This window comes from Manis pentadactyla, chromosome X (assembly GCF_030020395.1).
Source record: "Manis pentadactyla isolate mManPen7 chromosome X, mManPen7.hap1, whole genome shotgun sequence".
In the NCBI taxonomy this organism is placed as follows: Eukaryota; Metazoa; Chordata; class Mammalia; order Pholidota; family Manidae; genus Manis; species Manis pentadactyla.
This window is the reverse complement of record NC_080038.1, coordinates 33,487,517-33,508,019: the sequence shown is the minus strand read 5'-3', so window position 1 is coordinate 33,508,019 and position 20,503 is coordinate 33,487,517. Positions and strand designations below refer to the sequence as shown.

At 46.3% G+C, this 20,503-nt stretch overlaps 1 long non-coding RNA gene across 1 annotated transcript in view; it reads right to left on the bottom strand.

Moving 5' to 3' along the window:
* The window catches only part of LOC130681880 (uncharacterized), a 39,448-nt gene that overhangs the window by 1,118 nt on the left and 17,827 nt on the right, over nt 1-20,503 (bottom strand). The window lies entirely within an intron of this gene.

Genomic DNA, 20,503 nt, shown 5'->3' with positions numbered 1-20,503 from the left:
ATATGTCCCCCTGTGGGGAACGCTGCGTGGTGCTGCATGCTGATTCAAAGAAAATTGTCTCTGCTCGCCAGGGTTTAAGGCGGGTCATGGGCAGCTCACATTGCACTGGCTGTGGGGCGCCCTGGCAACCGCCTGGGGGATCACACAACCCACGACCGCCCAGCAACCTTTACAGCGAAGCTGTTGGATTCCGGCAGGCCCCAGAACCCCTGCGGGCCACCGTGGCCTCATCTCGAAAGTGAGTGCATTGCACACTGCGACCCTTCACCTCACTTCAGTTCTCTGATTCCATAAAAGGCAAGTGATAAGATGTGGCTGCAAACACAAAAGATTTGTACCCCAAAATAAATGTTTCCTGGGGTTTTTGGAGGGTGGGTGGCTTTGTTTTCCCTTCCCTTTGGTTGTTTGTAGGACACTGGGGAGGGAGAGGTTGGGCGCTGGAGCCAACCTCCGAAGGAACCACAGTCCCCGGTGGTAGGTCAGACTAAGGACAGATACTCTGAGGCGGCCAGCTGGGGAGTCTTTGTCCACCTGTGAGAGCCCCTCCTCCATTCCCCAGCCACTCTAAGGGCCAAAGGAATGTCAGCAGAGAGATTAAAGTCTCCAGCAGAGCAGATAAAGAGGCCTCAAGACCTTTCAGCCTTGGAGCCAAACCCCAGGCTTTGTGATCAAAAGACAAGTAAACAGCCATTCCCACCGGGTCTCTCAAACCTGCTGAGTGCCACAAATGTTTCCGCCTTATAAACAAGCTTACCTGAAGAAGGCAAAGAAAACCAGACCCTGAAATCCCTCGCAGTTTTTGGCAGACCCCTTAGGAGAAACTGCTGCAGACAACTTATTGAGTGCCTTTCTCACATCTCTCTGAAATAAGATGTCAAAGCTTGAACATAAACCACGAACAAACAACGTCAGCCTGGTTTGTCATGCCAGCTTCCCCATCCCGACACCGGGAAAGTTTAGAACATGAGCTGCAGAATTAGAAGCCACTGAAAGGGCTGTAGAGAGGCCAGTGGGTAGACAAGGTAAGCAGAGAGAGGAGGCTGCCTCTGGCCTCCTTGCAACGAATCCTGGGCTCTGTACCACAGACTGAGCTTCTCACTGAAGCCTATGGAGGAGTTGTGCTTCAGGAGGTGTCCTTGGTGAAGACAATGCTAACAGTGCCATATGGAGTGGGGCAAGACAGAAGCCCGAATGAGCACTCAGTATGTGCCACCACATGGGATACACATGGTACAAACAGCAAATCCCTGTGCCAGCGAAGCTTGCATTCTAATGAATAAATTATATAGGATGTTAGAAAGTAGTATGCACTATAGCAAGAATACATCCAGGAGAGGGATGGAGAGTGGGGCAGTGCTATAATGTCTAGTGGGATGGGCAGGGAAGTCTTCACTGAGATGAAGTGACTTGAGCAAAGATGAGAAGGGGTGAAGGGGTAAGCCCTGCCAAGACGCATTCCGGGGGAAGAGGGATGCAGGTCAAGGGGACGGTGAGTGCAAATGTCCTGAGGTAGAAGCACGCCTGCAGAGGGGTAAAGTGTACCATAGTAGCCAATGGAGCTGGAGTGGAAAGATGGAGGGTGTCTCCACAGATCCTGAGTGTGGTAGAGAATCACAAAACATCATAGCAGTGACCCAGCCACCCTGTCAGCCTGCTCTGCTGGACAGGGACCTTAATAGCTGCCTCCAGGGACCTATAAGACTGTGGTTCTCCGTTCACTAACAACTAGTCCCTGCCATGGTCCAGTTTAGTTACTAACCAACTGGGGGGAAGCCCCACCCCTCTGACTTGCTGGACTTCTGACCTCCCACCACTTCATCTTGTGGATGCAGGCATGGGGGGGGATGGAGATGTGTGGAAAGAGAGGGGTGACTTGAAGGTGTCCCTTACCAATTCCTGAATCCCACTGCAAAGTGTCATCAGACACATAGTGATTCAATAAAAGTTTATCTGACCCTTCCCTACCACCTTTTCCACACAGAGTGGAAAAACCTGTGGAGAGAATTAACTGTATCCTGGGCTCATCTGATTGCTCTTAGGAGCTGTTGCCCGAACACCCAGTATTGATCCAGTGTCTATCATACTTACGTACTCTGCTCTGGCTCAGCAATGCAGCAGGGTCTATCCTACATAATGTGAGATGGGGCTCGGGGGTGACCGGGCATTTTGATGAATTCATGGCTGGATGCTCCAGGATTTCCTTGGCCAGAACCTCCCACTTGCATTTCAGCTTTCATCAACACTAGCAATGCACCATGCAAACAGAGCATCTAAGTAGGGGTGACACTGGAAGCAGGAAGCTTGTGGTCTTGGAAGCCTGGGCACCAGGATTCTGCAGTGAGGCTCTGTGACTCTGTCACAATGAGGGGAAAAGGAAATCATTACTGGAACATGAATGCGTCCAACACTTTCCTTCAGACCAACCCCTAGATACTTGGGGTGAGGAAACAGGCCTGAGGTCAAGTCAATGTGATGGCTCTGTTCTGTAGTAGCTTACCGGGAACTGTGTTTCACAGAATCCTTTTCTTTTTCTTCTATGGCTATGGCTGGTCAGAAGGGAAACTGGAGAGATGTGGGAAGTGGAAGTGAAGGCACAGGTGTGTCTACACTGGGTGTAGGGTGGGGACCGCCACAGCTCCCACCCCCTCTGCCAGCTCAGGTTTCAATCCGAAGCAAAAACCACTCCGAGGGTCTAGAGTAAAGGCTTTATGGCAGATGAGAGCCTTCTGCAACCATGGGCCCTGGGTGGGCAGCCGGGGAGGAGGGATGAGCGTGAAGCAGGGGAGAACGAGGACAAACTAGAGCCCAAGAGGACAGCTGGAGCCCAGCTGCACAGATGGTAACTGCATCAGCTTCTCACCGCCTCCTACCCTGTGGGTGCAGGTGACCTGCAGGCCAGGCGGCTGTGCCTCAGCGTGATGCTGCTCACACCAGCCTCCCACCCCTGCCTGCCGGCCAGCCGGCCAGCCAGCACTCAGGGAAGCTGAGGGAGGAGCCTGGCGAGCGCAGCCCACTCCAACGAGGTGAGCGGTAGGGGGGGAGGAGGAGCTGTGGAGGCCCACCGCCCTACAACCACTGTCGGACCACAGACACGCCTGTGCCTTCACTTCCACTTCCTGCATCTCTCCAGTTTCCCTTCTGGCCAGCCCTGACCGAAGAGGGAAAAGAAAAGGATTCTGTGAAACACAGTTCCCGGTTGGCTACTACAGTACAAAGCCACCACAGGAACTTGACCTCAGGCCTGTTTCCTTACCCCAAACATCCAGGGGTTGGCCTGAAGGAAACTGTTGGACACATTCATGTTCTAGTGATGATTTTTTCTCCTCACTGGCCAACCAATGAGGGCCGCACATTGTGCCAGGTCAACCTGCATTGCATGGAGAGGTGCCAAGAGAGCCCAGATGCTATTGGGACATTGGGAGACCCCACTGGCTGGAAGAGTCCAGCGTCCTAATCCACAGAGGGACCCCATATTCTGTGAGCACACACGTTGCCTCATTTCCCCCCTTATCCTAGGTCTGTAGGAGTAAGACATTATCATCCCTCTTCCTGCGTAGTAAACCTCAGATTCAGCATGCTGCTGGACTGGCAACAGTCACCTGCAGAGCTGGTGGCAGCTGGTGACAAGGCCCATACTCTCTCCCTAGGAAGCATGCTGAGAACTCCCAGAACACTGCAAAAAGGTTTTTAGGCTGCATATTCACTTAACAATCTGGACCCAAACATTTTCTGTAAGAGTTCGCCTTCCAGGTGATTCCAGAAAACGCCAGTACAACCTAATGAAAATCTTTCTCAGCAAATAAATGTGAGCACTGTAATCTGTGGAGGGCTTTCTGCAAAATATGCCCTTTGCAGACTCTGCTCCTAGGTACCCTGGGAGGAAGGAGGGGGAAATACCATATACAATACTGTGGGTAAAATTGCAATATTTCCAGAATCTCTCGCCTGGCCTTAATTCATCTCCATATCAATAGTTGTTTCCAAAGGGTGGAGAGAAGTAGCCATCTCCATATCAATAGGTGATTACATGGGGAAGCTAGGGCTAATCTAGATTGGAGGGGTTGCGTGGGTTTCCTTTTTGCACCCGTGTCACGAGAGACATGGGCTAGCGGAAGTGGATGACGACTTGTAAGCAATAAATGGGTTTCTCCCACTTCATTTCTCCCTTTGACTGATTTTGGTTTCAAAGGTAACTTGCCCCAGGCTGGGAAAATATTTTCCCCCCAGTTAGAAATACAGAGATGTCAATGTAAAAAAGAAAGGGAAAAAAATTAAATCATATCAAAAGGAAGACACAATTAAGACCAGAGAAATGTGGAAGGGAAAAACACAGCTGTTCAAGAGAAGGGAGCTGGATTGATCTCTGGAATTCCATGAGTTAAGGAGAACATCCACAAAATCTAAAGCTAGAGGCTCCCACATCAGCACATGTGAGATGCTAAGAAAGGAAGGAAAGGAAAATGCCAGAAGGAATGCCTCAATTCAGAGCACCTCTTGAAAGAAAGAACTTTTATTTATTGTGGAGCAGAGTTGGTGCAATATTGAATGAGATCAGGGGCCTGAAATTGTGCCCTCTGTATTTCTGCCTTGTGAGATGTATGTCTGTGCAGGGGAGGAAAAATAACTTTCCCTCTACCCTTCTAGGTTCTTGGCTAAGACCCCCTGTAATAAAAGACAGATTAAGAGGAGAAAAACAAACAGAAAGTTTAATAACATGTCTACCTTCTGCATTCATGGGACAGACCCAGGAAAACTGAGTAACTCCCCAGATGGTGCAAGCCACCACCTTCAATACCATCTCTTGCTAAAGACAAAAGATGTTGGGAGCCCTTATGAGAGGTTTTCAGGCAAAGCATGGTAAAAGCCCCATCAAAGGTAAGGTTGTTATGCAGATTTAAGTCCTTGTCTTCTCCACTGATACAAGTTTCTAGAGATTCAGTCATCCTCCTCCTTCGGGTAGAGGGGGAGATACCTTTACAAGTCAAGATTTCCCTTATAAATAAAAATGTCCCTTACCAAAGGGTAACTTCTCAATTTCCAGAGCGTTTCCTAGGTCTGCTGTTTCTTAAAAATAACGAACCTAAAATAATCTTATGCCAAAGGGGCATATTTTGAAGTGGCAAATTCTGCTCCCCTTCTGCTGGAGCATGCGTGATGTTTCAGCTGGAGCAAGGTGGTTCCGACCCAGCCAAGGAGTCTCCAAGGTGCTGTAGGGACCAAGGGCACGCTGCCCCAAGATGTGCTCCTTTGGCACGCAGAGTATATTGAGCTGAAAATCATCAAGGCCCAAAAGATTCAGAAACTTTGCTCTTCTCACTCACTGCCTAAGTAGGATTTAGGTAGAGGACCTGCTTGAGGAAGACAGCTGTCACCAGAGATCACTACATTATAATATGAATTAGGGGTGGTAGACAAGGAGGACTTCAGCAAAGACTGAGTGTTAAAAATCCTCTGTGTCCCATTGTTTCTGTGTGGCCTAGCAAACATTTTTTTGCGAAACATTTACTCTTTCATCTGCCTGTGAACTGCTTCCTTTTCCCGTTGAAATCCTGGGCCCCTACCCTCTTCTCCTTAGTTTGGGACGAAAAGTATACCTCATTGCCCCTGACTTTCTTTGGAATCTTATGTCTGTGGATTCTCCCTTTGTAGGTAATTAAACTTTGAGTTTTTTTCTCCTGCTAATCTGCCTCAGGTCAATTTGATTCTTAGACCATCTAGAAGAACCTGGAAGGGCAGAGGAACATTTTTCCTCCCCAACAGTGCAAAGTTAGGCCAGCAGGAGAGACTGGCACAGCTGATGGGAAATTTCTGAAACTTCCTCACAATTTTGCTGTGAACCTAAAACTGTTCTAAAAAAATTAAGTCTTCCCAAAAAACTGGGAGGGGAAATGGAATCTGGGGTTCCATAATGTTCAGAATATAAAAAATGAACGTTCAGAAATGAAATCCTACTTTAGTTAGTGAATCATGACATTCTTGCTGAATTATCATCCTTTCAATGGTTCAGCATAAACACCTGAAGGGGAGTAAATTTTGCCACACAAAGGTATGCCTCTTTGGCATATTGGTTATTTTTAAGAAACTGCAGAAACAGGAGCTCTGAAAACCAAGTAGAAGTTACACTTTTGTAAGAGACATTTACATGTACAAGGAAATATCCATTTGTAAGGGTGTCTCCCTGCTGTATCAGGAAGAGGGGGGTGACCCTCAGTCTCTAGAAACTCTAAGCAATGGGGAAGACAAGACCCAAGTCTTCATAATAACCATACCCTGATTGCTGTGCTTTTCCTGGTCACTTCCCATAACTGGCTCCCCACAACATCTTTGGTCTTTAGGTGCAGAAGCATATAAGGCCACTTTCTTTGGCCATTTCAGCGAGTTTTCCTGGGTCTCTCCCATGTTTACAGGAGGTAGACATGTTATTAAACTTTTATTTGTCTCCTGTTAATCTGTCTTATGTCAATTTAATTATTAGAGCAGCCAAAGAACGTATAAGGGAAGAAGGGAAAACTTTTCTGCTCCTACACAAGTGTAACTCCAGAGAGAGGAAATCCTGGGCAAAATACCTCTAACACCTAAATCAGTCAAAGGGAGAAGTAAAGTTTAATACCCATTTATTGCTTACAAACTGCGATCTGGGGTCATCTCTTTCCTGCTCCGGCAGAAGCAAGCAAGACCTCCCCCTAACCTCTCAAGTTCATATAAGCCCTCGGTTGCCCAGGTAATTACCCATTGATATGGAGATATCCATATCTCCACCCCTGAGGAACGTCTGTTGTTATGGAGAGGCACTAAAGCCAGGTGAGATATTCTGGAATATTACAATTTTACCCACAACAAGGTTCAGGTCTCCCATTATTCTGCAGGCACAGAAGTTAGGTCTGTAGCTCTCTGGGGACAGGAATGAACAAAATTAGAATTTAGCTTGTAATATCTTTGTCTAGTGCAGGGGTTGGAAAGCTTTTTCTGTAAAGGGCCAGATAGTACATTTTTAGGCTTTGCAAGCCATACGGTCTCTGTTGCAATCACTCATCTGCCGCTGCAGAAGGAAAGCAGCCATGAACAGTATCTAAATGGATGAGCATGGCTGTGTTTCAATAAAACTTTATTTACAAAAATAGGCACAGGTTGGTTTTGGCCTGTGGGCCATTGCTGACCACTGGTCTAGTCTTTTTCTAGAAAATTGGGCATGCATGCCTATACTGAAAATATGGGCAAACTGAGGACTGAAATTATGCATTACAAACTATACATGTTCAAACACAGAGGAGGAGGAAGAAAATGAAGGAAAGTAGTGAAAAAAGAGAAGAAAGCAAGCCAGTTTGTATTTTATAAGCCAGAGGGAGAACAATGCAAGCAGCACAAGGAGGAGGAGAAACAAAACCTGCCTTGTAGGGGTGGCCCACGCTTGGAGGACCGCAGGCCAAAGAGGGAGTGCCGGACCAGAAACCAAGGGCCCCGCGGGCTGTTCTCTGCCCTCGCTGGCACTGTCACAACACTTCTCCGGACCTAACATTCTGTCATTCTGCCCAATTCCAGCGTCCCGAAGTCCTCAAAATTCCGAGGCAGGCAGGAAAGGAAGACATACTGCGGAGAGGCAGCTGCGGGAGTGAGCGTCCGAGGTGGGGATTAGGGCCGCGCTGTGGGTGTCTTTCCATGACAACAGATCCCTGTCTTCTTCTTGCAACATATTATGCTGAAGACAGAGCTAAACCGGAGCTTAAGTAAACAATTTAATCAGCAGCCCAAAGTTTCCTTTTATCACCCAATCTCTTGGCTAGATGGAATAATTATTTTCCATCTTCTAACCGCTGGACTGTTCAGTATCAGCTGAAGCAAACAGAATACCAGGCTTTGCTGGCTGCCATCACATCCCTACTCTTTCACTAACATAATTTCCATGGTGGCTCGTTTTTTAAAGACCTCGCAGCTAAACGTGGTTCTCCGAGCGACTCTGCTGTAAAGACTTTGTAGTGTGGGAGGAAGGGAAGGGTTTTTCATCTAAAATGACTGCAGCCAGTGTTCCGATCATTAACAAAGACAGTGAAATACAGGTCATATTCAATGCCATCACCAGTTTGAATAAGGAGAATATTCCTAGACCCCATCTGATGACCAATACGTTAGAACTTTCTCGGCCTTACTTCCTCATCTGTAAGAGGGAGCTAGTAATGTTTGCCATCTTGTAGGTGTTCTGTAGAATAAATTAGATAATGTAGAAGAGTGTCTAATCCAGATCCCAGCATCAGGTGGGCGCTTTCTAAATAGGAGGTACCTTGATATTGTCAATGACTGATACAGATCAATTCTTACACAAGTAAGATTACTCCACTTCAGCGTGAGAATTGCTGTCCTTAAAAAAGGCATTTTTCTTATTCTCTATCCATCTTCCCATGGTATGTGCCTACTATGAAGGAGCTCCCCTGCAACAGGCTCTTGACTGGTGTAGACATCATTTACATTCAACAAAAGGCACTGTGGTCAACCCCACCCCTTGGCTGCCATTCCATCTCTGGGGCGGTGTGGAACTACGGAGTAGATAGGAGTCAGGCTAAGTGGAGAGTATGAAGTCTTGTGGGTAATCAGGCATGCCTTCCACTGAGTCACAGGTTTCTTTTGGCAGGTGTATGGTGGAAACACCCTTCCTGTCACTGCTGCCCTTCCCAAACCTACTCCCTCCCCTGGCCTGTGCTCTAGCATCCTGGCAGGCCAAAGTCGCTCACACACGGTCCATTTTCATGGCTAGCAGGGAGGGGAATGACTTACCTCACCACGTAGGCCTTTTCTGGTCTTAGCATCTTTGGCTCTCCATCTCCACAGCCCCTCTATAGGCTCATTACAACTCACAGGAATCCAGCATCCTCCCAGCAAGCTGCCTCCCAGCTGTCTCTGTGACCTTAACCTCAGCCCTCTCCATTCCGTCCTGCACCTGTGGCCAGGAGGCTTGTTCCAAAGACCCAGATCTGCTCTTAGCACCACTCTGCTTAAGAGCTGTGGCACATAGCACAAAGGTCACATTCCTCAGCAAGATCTAGAAGGCCTGTCCCAACCTAGCTCCAGCCAACCCTTGTAGCTTCACCATCAGTCCTTTGCTCTGGCATGCCCTCCTCTCTCATCTGCTTGTCCAACTTCTGCTCAATCTTTAACCTTAAGCTCAAATGCCACCATGTTTTTGACACCCCCACTTTAGGTAATACCAATTGCCCCTTCTTCTATATTCCTGTAGTAATTTATATGTAGTTCTGTCCTAATATTTTTCACACATTAGTATAATTATTTACTGATGGTTCATGTTCCTGCTGGGCTATAATCTCAATAAAGACATATATCCTGGTATTTCCAACACCCAACATGCTACTTGACATGTGGTAATAGGTGTGCCTTGCTAATGGAATAGAATGAATTGAAAAAACAAATCCCATGGGTTTGGCAGGGGAGGAGTAGCTGATGCAGGCAAGACACAAGACCAGATGCACCATCAAGGAAGTTTACTACATTTCTTTGTTAATGGTTTTTAATATTTCTTAGGATCGCTTTTGGAAATTAGCCAACCTTTTCTGCTACCCACACTTACCCACCAAATGGATGACCATCTCTATTCTCAGAGCTGTCAGTCATCCTGTATTTATGATTTTGAGCCATCGTTATAATCTGTCCCTTGCTCAGTTTTTACTCAGCATCCATGAAGGCCAGGAGGCTCTGTCTTCTTAGCATGTGCCTTGCCAGCCCTCTTCTCCCTCCATGTAAGCAACAGCCTTATCAATAGTTTGCATACGTGAAGTCAAGAGACTCCCAGGAATTTTCTAGGGCTCAGAATTACAGTCTCCAACATTACCCTTTTGCTGTTTCCTGCCCCAAGGCCCAGGGGTAAGTTCCACACTCCTTGGCTGGGGACAGAAGATCTTCCACATCTTGACCTCCTCCCCACTCTCCAGCTTCTGTTCTCACCACTGTCACCCAACTCTTGTTGTGACCTCCATGAGCTTCACTACTGCTTTCTGAGCAGGCTGGGCTCTGTTGTGCTGCTTTGCTGTCCAACATGACCTTCCTAGAATGCTTTCCACTCCTCCATCTTAGGAACCTCTCATCACCCTTCAAGGCCCACTTCAGCTGTTGCCTCTCTGGAAACATCTTCCCTGCCAATACCTCTTCCCCTCCTGCCTGGAAAAACACTGTATGCCTCCATACTGTGGTTCGCCTTTCTTTAGTTTTCTTTCCCATTTTGTAAATTAAATTAAATTTCATTTAAATTTGGATATCAAGTGCTGATTATTGGATTACTCATTATTAGTTAATGACATACTCTCATCGTTAGTCCATGCACACTGCATAAGCTCTAGAGAAACCACTATCCAAAACAAAAGCCAGGACCTTGGTAATACCCTACATGTCATTACTCCATTAACTTATGCCTCTGATTCCCTATTTGAGATAATTTATCATAATTTTGAATCATATATTCATCACACCTATTCTCTCCTTTTTATATAGTTTTACTGCAGCTACATATTCCTTTAAAGAATATAACTATTTTATTTTAGTTGTTTCTAACTCCAACAGAAAAGAACAACATGTTGTATGTAATCTTTTGGAACTTCTTTTTTCAGATTTTTTTTTATGGCTAAGATTTATCCATATTTTCCTGTGTAACTGCCCTTCATTCATTTAGTCTCCTGTGTAATTTTCCACCGTATGTATATGCCACAATTTATTATTCCACTCACCTGTGGAGGGGCATTTGGTTTGGGATAGGGTTGCCAGATTTAGCAAGCAAAAATACAGGACACCCAGTGAAATTCAAATTTCAGATAAATAATGAATTTTTTTTTTTTAGTATCGCTATGGCCCATGAAATATCTGAGACATGCTTATACAAAAACAATTATTGGTTCTTTGTCTGAAATTCAAATTTAACTGGGCATCCTGTATTTTATCTGGAACCCCTAGTTGAGGCACATAACTGCTATGAATATTCCTATATACATGTTTCCTCTTGGATAGGCCAAGGTTTCTCTCAGGTATATCATCCCTAGGTGTGTGAATGCTTGCCTTAGGAGGTAACAGGACTGTTCCCAGAACTCCTGAGCCCCATCTCCCATTCTGAGAATATAAAAAGGGTGAGAGGGTGAGAAGAGAAGGTTGTATGTGAGGAGGTTGGTGCAGAGCCAAAGCTCTACGGTGAATGCCCTCTCCTCCTCCTCTTAAGGCAGGGGCACTCTTTAACCCCCAGCTCAGTGAGAGGCCTTCAAGGTGCTTTGCAATGTGTTCCCTGCTGTTGGGAGCCCCAGGAAACCTCACCCGCGCTCACGAAACGTAAAGTGGCTGTGGGTCAATTTAGCTTCCAACTCGGGGCCATCTGGGGAAGAGAGAAGGGCCATTCTGTGCTTTGCTGGCCAAGTCAGTAGAGACTGCCTTGAGGTGACCCTAGACTCCCAGAGTATGTTGGGACAAGAGATGCAAGAGTGTGACCCATAGATCCGAAGCGGCCACAGAAGCGAGAGAGCTGATGGGGTGCCAGCTTGGGGCCTGACCACTAGTGTAAGGCAATCCCAGCAGAAAGAGGCTGGAGGTGAACTATCAGCCTAGGAGCAGGAGCAGTTTAGAAGGGCAGATGTGTTCACATTTATCTTAATTGGATTCCATCTTGTGTCTTTCAACCATTCCTTCCGTCCAGTTGAGATCTTTAATCCTGATCTCAAGGCCGTCACCCTTTATGGTGATGTATCAGCCTGAGAACTTTGAAGAGAGAGGTTTTCAGCTATGGGAACCTGTGAAAGGCCTGAGAGAACATGTCAGGAGAGAAAGAGTGGGTTTCATTTATGTCCTGTGCCCATCCACGGTGCCAGCTGGGTCTGCAGCTTTAACCCTCTGAAAACGAGACCCAGGAAGAGCAATGGCATACTGTCAAGTTGGAGCCATCTGCTTCCTGACCTCTCCTCCCTCTGCCAGCTTCAACAGTGGCTGCAGCAAATAGCAGTTAAGAAATGCAGGTGATGAGTAGGGAAAGAGGACAGGTTTCACTCCCCACCTTACCTCCCCACTGCAGCCTTTCAGTCTAAAAGAATCAGCCTGAGGCGGGCAGGGAGAAGATTTAATGCTAAGCCAAGCTTGGAGTTTCAATTTTTCACATCTTGGATGGGACATTCTAATTGCTCAATTATTTGGCTTGAAGTGACCGTAAGGACCGATTACCTAACAATGAGGAGACACAGAGAGCTGCTCAGTTTGCATGCAGATTTAGGGAAGATTACCCTCCCTGAAACCAGTCTGATAATCAAGGGCTGGTTTGTCCATGTCAGAGGCTGTATTTGCATACTAGTTACACAGGCATGTCCTGATTTATGCACATATTCACCTCACACATACATTCAACCACATCTAGCCAGCCACACTGGACTTCCAACCTGCCAGGAAGTCAAAGTTCCTTTCCTCTCAGTCTCCTTGGGGTCATCCTACCCCTTTCCACATCTCTTTTCTCTCTCTGGTTCCCTTTTCACGTCCCTCTGTAGAGCCCACTGCGTTTTGATACCCTTGGTCTCTGAGTGTCACCCTGCAAGTCCGAGGGTCTTGGTCCTCACTTGGGAAGCAGGTGGTAGGGGAACAGGAGGCTGGCCTGGCAGGTGATAGAATCAGAAACATCCAACCAGATGGGAGTATCCTGCTGAAAAATAGGCTATCACGGATGAGTGTTTGCGAGTAGACTGTCTTCCTTCTGGATGAGCTCCAAGAGTAGAAACCAGGTCTTATTTGCCTCGGGGCCTCTAGCGAAAGCACAGTACTTGGAACACAGTAGCCCTTAACCAAAGTTTATTGAAAGGGTGAGCAAGTGAATGAATAAATGAATAGGAAAATGGATTGACTGAAAGGCCACAGGGATCAGCATTCAGTCTCAGCTGTTTCAAGTTTTATCCCCAATGGTGAAGATTAAAGGGTTAGACCTAGTGAATTTGTAGAAGCCAAAGCGGGGAGGATGCCCTAACATGTGAGATGGTGGACTCAGAATTCAAGATCTCAACTGGATGGAAGGAATGGTTGAAAGAGACAAAATGGAATTTAGTTAAGATAAATGTAAACATCTGCACTGGGTTCAAATGGTTAATGGCAACAGTGTAGGAAATTCAGCTCCCTTTTAAAGTCCCCTGAGGGTTTTCTTGACTCAATATCAGTCAACAGGAAAACATGGCTACCAGTATTGACATTCAGAACCAGGCTTGGTCAGGCCGTATCAGTGAAGGCCAGGGAAAGGAGGACATTGCCAAACCAGAGCATGTTAGAGCCCAATGACCAGGAAGGTGAATGATCTAGAAATTCCAATTATACAAGAAATAATTGAAGAAATGGGACATTTGTGCCTGGAAATAAGAAACATTGGGGCAGAAGAGTAGCTTTCAATTGGTTGAAGAGCCATACTGTAGAAGAGGAGTTAGTTTTAGAAAGCAATACCACAGCAAAAATTAGAGAGGTAAGGTGTAGCTGAAAATACTTAAGAACTCCCCCTGAATCAGAGCATCACAACCATGGAATAGCCTGCTTTATGAGGCAGGGGCAGTCTCAGTCACCTCAAGAACTCCAAAGGAAGCTCAAGAATGAACTGCAAGGGTATATGTAGGCCCTGGCCTCCGAAGTCCCTTTTGGTCTTGATGTGCTATGATTCCACCTTGGGTTAATTGGGGAAAGCCTGTCTCAGTTCAGGAAGCAGGAGAATTACAGGATGAAGTTTTAGCACATACAGATACTAGCTATATCTGAAGCCAAGGAAATAATGCAGCTTGATGAAAGGCCTTGGGGTGGGGTTGGTGGGGCAATAGGATGGAGATGAGCCAGGACCGAAATTAGTTAGGTGCCACTCTGTTTGCAAGGCTGATTTAGAACCTAACATTCAAAGGACACCCATAATGAGTTTCAATAAGAACAAACAACATTTATCAAGCACTACTAATAGGCCTATCCCAAAGGTTCCTGTCTCTTGGAATTAAAAGCCAAATAACTCAAGTCCTCTAGACTCAGAAGCAGGTGAACTAAAAGTTAAGGAAAAGGGTCTATGAGACTGACTCAGAAGCCAGATGCCTTCAGATAGCCTTGTTCTACCAAGTATAGAACTTACTCAGAGTCATTGGTTTTACACTTGTACTTCCCTTAAGGAGACTGGATTTATGTGTGGCTCCCCCCTGGGAGCCTGTTAGGCAGAATTTCAGTCCCTCCCCAGACCCACTGAACCAGAATCTGCATTTTAACAACAGCCCCAGGTGGCTTGTGGGTGCATTAGAATTTAAGAATCATTGCTCTACACTAGAGTTAACCAAAATGTTGCATTGTTGCTGGGTTACGATATCCAAATACGGGACACTTGAGCTGACAAATCTCAGTGTGTTTATAGAGACAATAAGACAGGATCTTTGGCATTAAGGCTGCCCCATCTGCAAACTAGGTTCCTGTGGTCACAGAAAGGCTGACAATTGCTACTCAGGAGATTCCTAGCTGAATCAGGAAACTGGGTTTAGCCTAAAGTAAAGAGAATTTGCACCTCAGAACCCAATGACATCTGAGAGGACTGGGAAGCAAGTTTGATTTGGGGGCCCAAACATCACAACAGTAAACCAATGCTCTGGAATCCCCCAATCCAATGTTAAAGGATGGAGTGCTTAGGGTGGCTAAGCAGAGCACATAGCTATTCCTAACTTTCAGGTGTTACCTCACTATACTTTAAATATGTGACACTGTGCTCTACCCTGGTGGCATTTGATGCTATTTTAGATGGGGTGGCATAAGAAAAGCCTACTCCAAGCATACTGTGAAGGGGACCTGGCATGTGGTCTGAGATGGAGCTAGGATGAACTAAGGGAAATTGTAGTTTTACAGTAAGATGCCTTGAAACCTTTTCTGCACTGCCCTAGTGGTTCATTGTCCTTTTTAGTGGGAGAAATAATCCAAAAAACCAAGATAAATGCAAAAACATCAGGGTTTAAAATGAAAGATCATCTGGCCTTGAGTGAATCAGAAAATCCATGATTTTAATTCACATCTAACCACAAGAAGCAATGAAATAGCCTTTTGATTTGTTCCAGTTTTAAGACCAAATCTATCTAATAAGGATGCTCAAGACCATTACTCATCCAGTAATATTGCTCCTCTGAAAATCCTAAGGAGGGCTTTCTTTAGATCAACCTTTAAACAGAATTCAGCCTCCCAGCTCTCCATGGTTCAGCCCAGTAACCAGGTGCAACTGACTAAGCAGGTGAAGCCCAAGTTCAGGAAACACAAATCATAAAATCTGTCCAAAAAGCCCAAGAGGGGATAGTTGTTATCTCTGTGGTTCTTCTTTACACACCATTTTTTTTTCTATTTCATAAATCAGATGGGAAAAAGCAGGCTTGTTTTTGCCTTTGTAACAGGTCAAATCACCTGTGAGCAGAAGCACAGCTGGGTGACCATGCCCTCTGCTTTATGGGACCACCCGTGTGACTGGCAGGCCTCCCCCACAGGAATGAGTAAGTCTGGAAACGAGGGCAGGATGGCAAAGGAGGGGGTGGTCCCATGTGGCAGGACACATGGGAGCCACAGAGCATGCGGGTTTCCACTCCTCACCCTTCTTCAAACGCCCTTCTGGAGCAGCATGGGACAGCCAGTCAGGGAACACTAACAGGCAGCTGTTAATCACCATCCACATACTTTTCAATAAGAAAGTCACATTTACTGGCAACTCTCCTACTGGCACCCCCCAGAGAGGGAGGCTGCTCTCAAAACCCTGGTAGTCCCTGTGTTGGAAAAGAACCAGCCTGCCCCCAGGCAGAGCACACCCCATGCCTGCTTTATCCATGCGTTTGGCCAAATAAACCAACAATATTTATGAAGGAGCAACTATGGAGTGGTGCGGTGGAATGCCAAACCCAAATGTGCAAGATTTCATCCCTGCCTGCAAGAAGGTCCCTGTTTTGTTGGGGGGAAGGAATAAGATAAACTACAGTAAAAAACTTGCAATAGCAAAGCAATAGATAATAAATGCCACGAGAGTGGTCACAACAAAGAAGGTTGTTGTGACTGCACTGAATTGAAGCAAAGGGCTAATTATAGCAGGAATGGAGTTCGAGGTGAAGGGTGGTCAAGAGATCTGTGAGCCTGAGATCACAGGGGAGGTGGGATGTGAACTAGCTTGATGCTTACAGGGGTGGACAGAGAAGATAGTGGGGGCAGGAGTGGAAGTGGGCTATAAACCTGGGAGGGAGGGGCTGCGGTGGAGGCACAGTGCAGAACAGTGGCTGTGGTAGCAGCCTGTACTCTGTGCAGCACTCCTCCTCTGGCCTGGGGCGTCGTCCAGAAAAAGCCATTGTCAAGGAAGGGCAAAGCCACTCGGAGCAACGGCCGAATGGATCAGGTACCTAACCTGGACTGTGGGAAATCAGGACATTCCTCCAGCTCCATCTTCTGCCAGGACTACTGACTAGAGTCAAATCTATCACCATAAAAACACAGAGGTATTTGTCACAGGGAGACCTTGATGGACAGGGAGACATGCCAAGCAGGGCTACCCTCCACACCACAGTACCTGAGATACCAGACTTTCATGCGGCTGGTCCCTGCTCAGCGCCTCACCCATTCCTCTCAGGGGCCCATCAGGCCCATGCTTCCCCCCTTCAGGCCTCCTGCTCAGCCTCCAAAACCCAGCCCTTCTGAGGATGCTGGTAGGCCTACTATCTGAGAAAACTGAAGCCATCAAGGCTGCCCCCACCTACTGACTTAACTCCACGGCACCCACTCCACCTAAGTCCTACCCCAAATCTCCAAGGATGGGGTTAGCCCTGTGTTCAAGGCCAGCCTCTCCCTTACAGCTCTATAAGCCTTTCCCTTTCTTTCTTTTTTTCCTGTCATTGTCTTTTCTATTCATTTTCTTTTCTGCCTATCCAAAAAAACCCCAAATTCAACAAAAACATGCAACATACATACAGACACCCTTCCTTTTAACCTCCTGCAACCACTGGCTGTTGCTCTCTGTCCCTTCTCAGGCCCGATCCTTCTGAGGGTGGTCTTTGCTGGCTGGATCCATTTCCTCGGTGCCGTTCGGTCCTCAGCACTGGCTCTTGCCTCCCACTCCCATGCCACTGAAATGTGCTATTTTCAAGATCACCAATGACCTCCTTGTTTCCAAATCCCATGAAAATTTTTTCGTCCTCATCTGCTGAAGTTGATGCTGTTGCCTTTCTCTACTTCTTGAATCTCTCCATTCCCTCCATCTCTATGTCCCCAGTTTTCCTCCTGCCTCACTGACTAGCCCATCACTGACCCTACTGGGGAACCCGGTGTCCTCTCCTTCCAGAAGCTTCCATTACATCCTGTGTTGAGTTATATGACTCTCCTCTGTGCTCCCTTAACAACCTGGCCTTTACTATGTTATACCAAAATTATCTGCTTATGTGTGTGCTTCCCCCATTAAGCAAGAAGACCCCAGAGGCAATTGGCTGCATCAATTCTTCTTCATGCCCCCAGCACCTATTACAGAGTATAGCATCCATGGATACACCACAAAATCTGTTCAGCTGGCTTGGAACAAATGCCATAGGCTGATTTTTACCTTTTGGTTTGTTCAGAATTTCATTTCCAAGTACACATGTTCTTTCTTGCTTACTCAAAGGACCATATTCTAGAGGCGCAGCCAGACATCAAAACTGGCCTGTGATGGGGAGGTCTGGAATTAGAGCTCCACATTCGGTGGGGATCTCCCAAACCCTTTTTTCTTAAGATCTTTCTTGTCCACCTTCTTACCCTTTGGTTCACCATGCTGCCAAGGTCTTCTATTGACCTGGCTCAGTCCTTGCTGAAGAGAATGTGGCACTCAATTATGTAACCATCCCAACTCCTAGGCAGTTCTATGGGTATTATGAAACTCCCCAGCTGTGGACTCTGTGTTTACAACTGGTTATCCTTTTACATAGTTGTAGCAATATTGGTCATCATGTAGATGGAGTTTATACATATTTCTTCTAGGGTTTACAGAGACACCTACAAAACAACAGTGGTATGCTGGAACTCCGTGGGCCCACACTGCAATCATGATTATAGGAGAGCTGGTATGTTATCAGCAAGTGGCATCACTAATCCAACATGCTTCCCATTGTTGCCATGAACTCAGCCTGTCACACCATCCCTGTATTTAGAATGGAATGTCTTCCCTTCGCTGGGTTGTCTTTATTTCTACTTAGTGATTTTGACTCTGTATTCTGATTCTTATCTGATTGATTTCTTATCCAAGGGTGTAGACCCTATCAGTATTTGGGGGATGTGCTTCTTTTCTGCCCAATTTCTTGGCTCATTGTCCTGGCTCCTGCCCCACTGGTTCTCATCCAGGCTTATGCTTCAAGTCCTTTATGAAAGAGCTATACATGAGCCATCACAGACAGCCCCTTCTTTCCTGTCCCATACGTCCACAAAGACTTTCCCACAACCTGTCCCATTCTCTTAACTCTGTAAGAAATGAGCTTCATGGATGACCATGGGTTTGTGGTATTCCTCAAGCAATCACGTCTGCCTAGCAGGTCCAGATCACAAGGGACAGGCCATACTGAACCTGTACACACTCCCTCAGCCTACTGGGTTCTGTCTTCAGCCGATCTGAAACAATGTCCTGTGGACTGATGTTAGGTTACAGTGCATGGAAGTGTGGAAAACACCCTGAATGGAATTAGAAGACTTCATCGTTTAACTCAGGTGGGCCCTTAAAGAAGCTATTCCATTCTTTTGACCTAGATGATCTCTGAAACTCCCTCAAGATCTGTTAGGTTTGTTTTCTGGTTCAAGAGGTTCCTCGAGGACTGAGAGAACCTGATTCACTGCTGTCCCTGCATTCTCTCCTGCCCCATGAGGGTTGCCTTTCAAGTCACTTAACTGTCCAAGAGAGGCCCAATGTCTTAGGGATGTCACTCACAATAGTTCTCTGAACAAGGGCTCAATCTGTTCCAGCTTACTTCAATCATCATAGAAGTTGGTAGAGAGGGCAACCAACAGATTGGTCTGTCAAGTCTCTGAGGCTCTTCAGATCCTGACTAAAGTAGATATGCTACAAACATGTGGTTTAGGGCTCCCTGATGTTTGTATCCCCAGGACCATTGCCCTCTTTCAGACAGAGCCAGGCCCATTGCAGCCTCTCTGTAGGCATGGTTATCCAGAAGTTCCTGTTACTCTTCTCTCCCTGTGTTTCATCATCAGGGGACATGGCCAGGACTTTTGGCTGTACTCACAGTCTGAACTCACCCACACACTGATTATCTAGTACAGAGATTGGCAACCTTTATCTGTAAGGTACTAGATCATAAATATTTTGGGCTTTGTAGGCCATATAGTCTGTCAACCACTCAACCACTCAATTCTTCCAGGTAGCACAAAGGAAACCATACATAAACAAATAAATGAGGTTATTCTAATAAAACTTTACTTGCAAAAACAGGTCAAGGGCAAGATTTGGCCTGATGGCTATAGTTTGTCTATGCCTGGTCCAGGCCAACCCACTACCAACTAGAACTGGTTGTCCGGGTCTTCAATAGGGAAACCTGATTTATGGAACTAAACTTGTGGGTGTCGCTTTTGCTTGCATAATCTTGCATGGCAAGATCATTACCAGTGACATCTATGGTTAGGTCAGGACACAATCTGCCTGAAGTCATGTAAGGTCGGCTAGTACCATGGTCCCATACATCAGCTGACATTTTACTTTGGTGTCAATAGATTACCGCTACTCTTGGTCACCATTTGCCAAGGGCATTCTCCCTGAAGGCAAACTTTTAAGGGAGCAGGGCATTGCTGTGCTATCCAATCTGAGTATGTTGCTGTTAGGCTGAATATCAGCAATGATCCAAGGGACTCTGATTCCAGAAGGTCCCCATATGTCTTAGTACATGTGTACTAATCACCTCTGTTAGAAGTAGAAAAGGTTTCCATTTCCTCTCCCTGTTTCCATCTCTGGTCCCCAAAACAGTCCCAGCCTCAGCTTTCTGTGGTTTCTGCAACATGTTGTTGAGATCAGTTCAGAGCAGAGAGGAAAAGGGGCAGAACAGTATTGTGGATGAAGCACACATTTTGAAGCCAGAGAAGCCTGGGTCCAAATCCTAGCCCAGCTCACAACTTCAGGTCTTCATCTGTAATATAGGAAAAATAATGCTAATACCTCCCTGGTGGTTGGAACAGTTGGGAGGAGGATGTGACGTAAAGGGTGTGAAAGTACTTTGGGAAGGACAATTTAGTTATTATTGTTGTTACTTCATCAGGTGGTGACAAGACTAGCACCTCCATGCTCCCAACTGTCATTGTTCATGGATGTTTCCTAAATGCCACCTAAGGCAGCTGGGAAAGAGGGCTCTCTAGCTAAGACATTCGCGTGTCTGCCAAATGCCCTCTCTGCACAAATTCTGATTCCCCTTTAAATAATGGCAAAACCAGAAGGTACCTCTCTGTGTAGCAGTTTGATAAACATACGTGTAAGTGTCTTTCCAAACACTATCTCATTTTTTCTCACTAC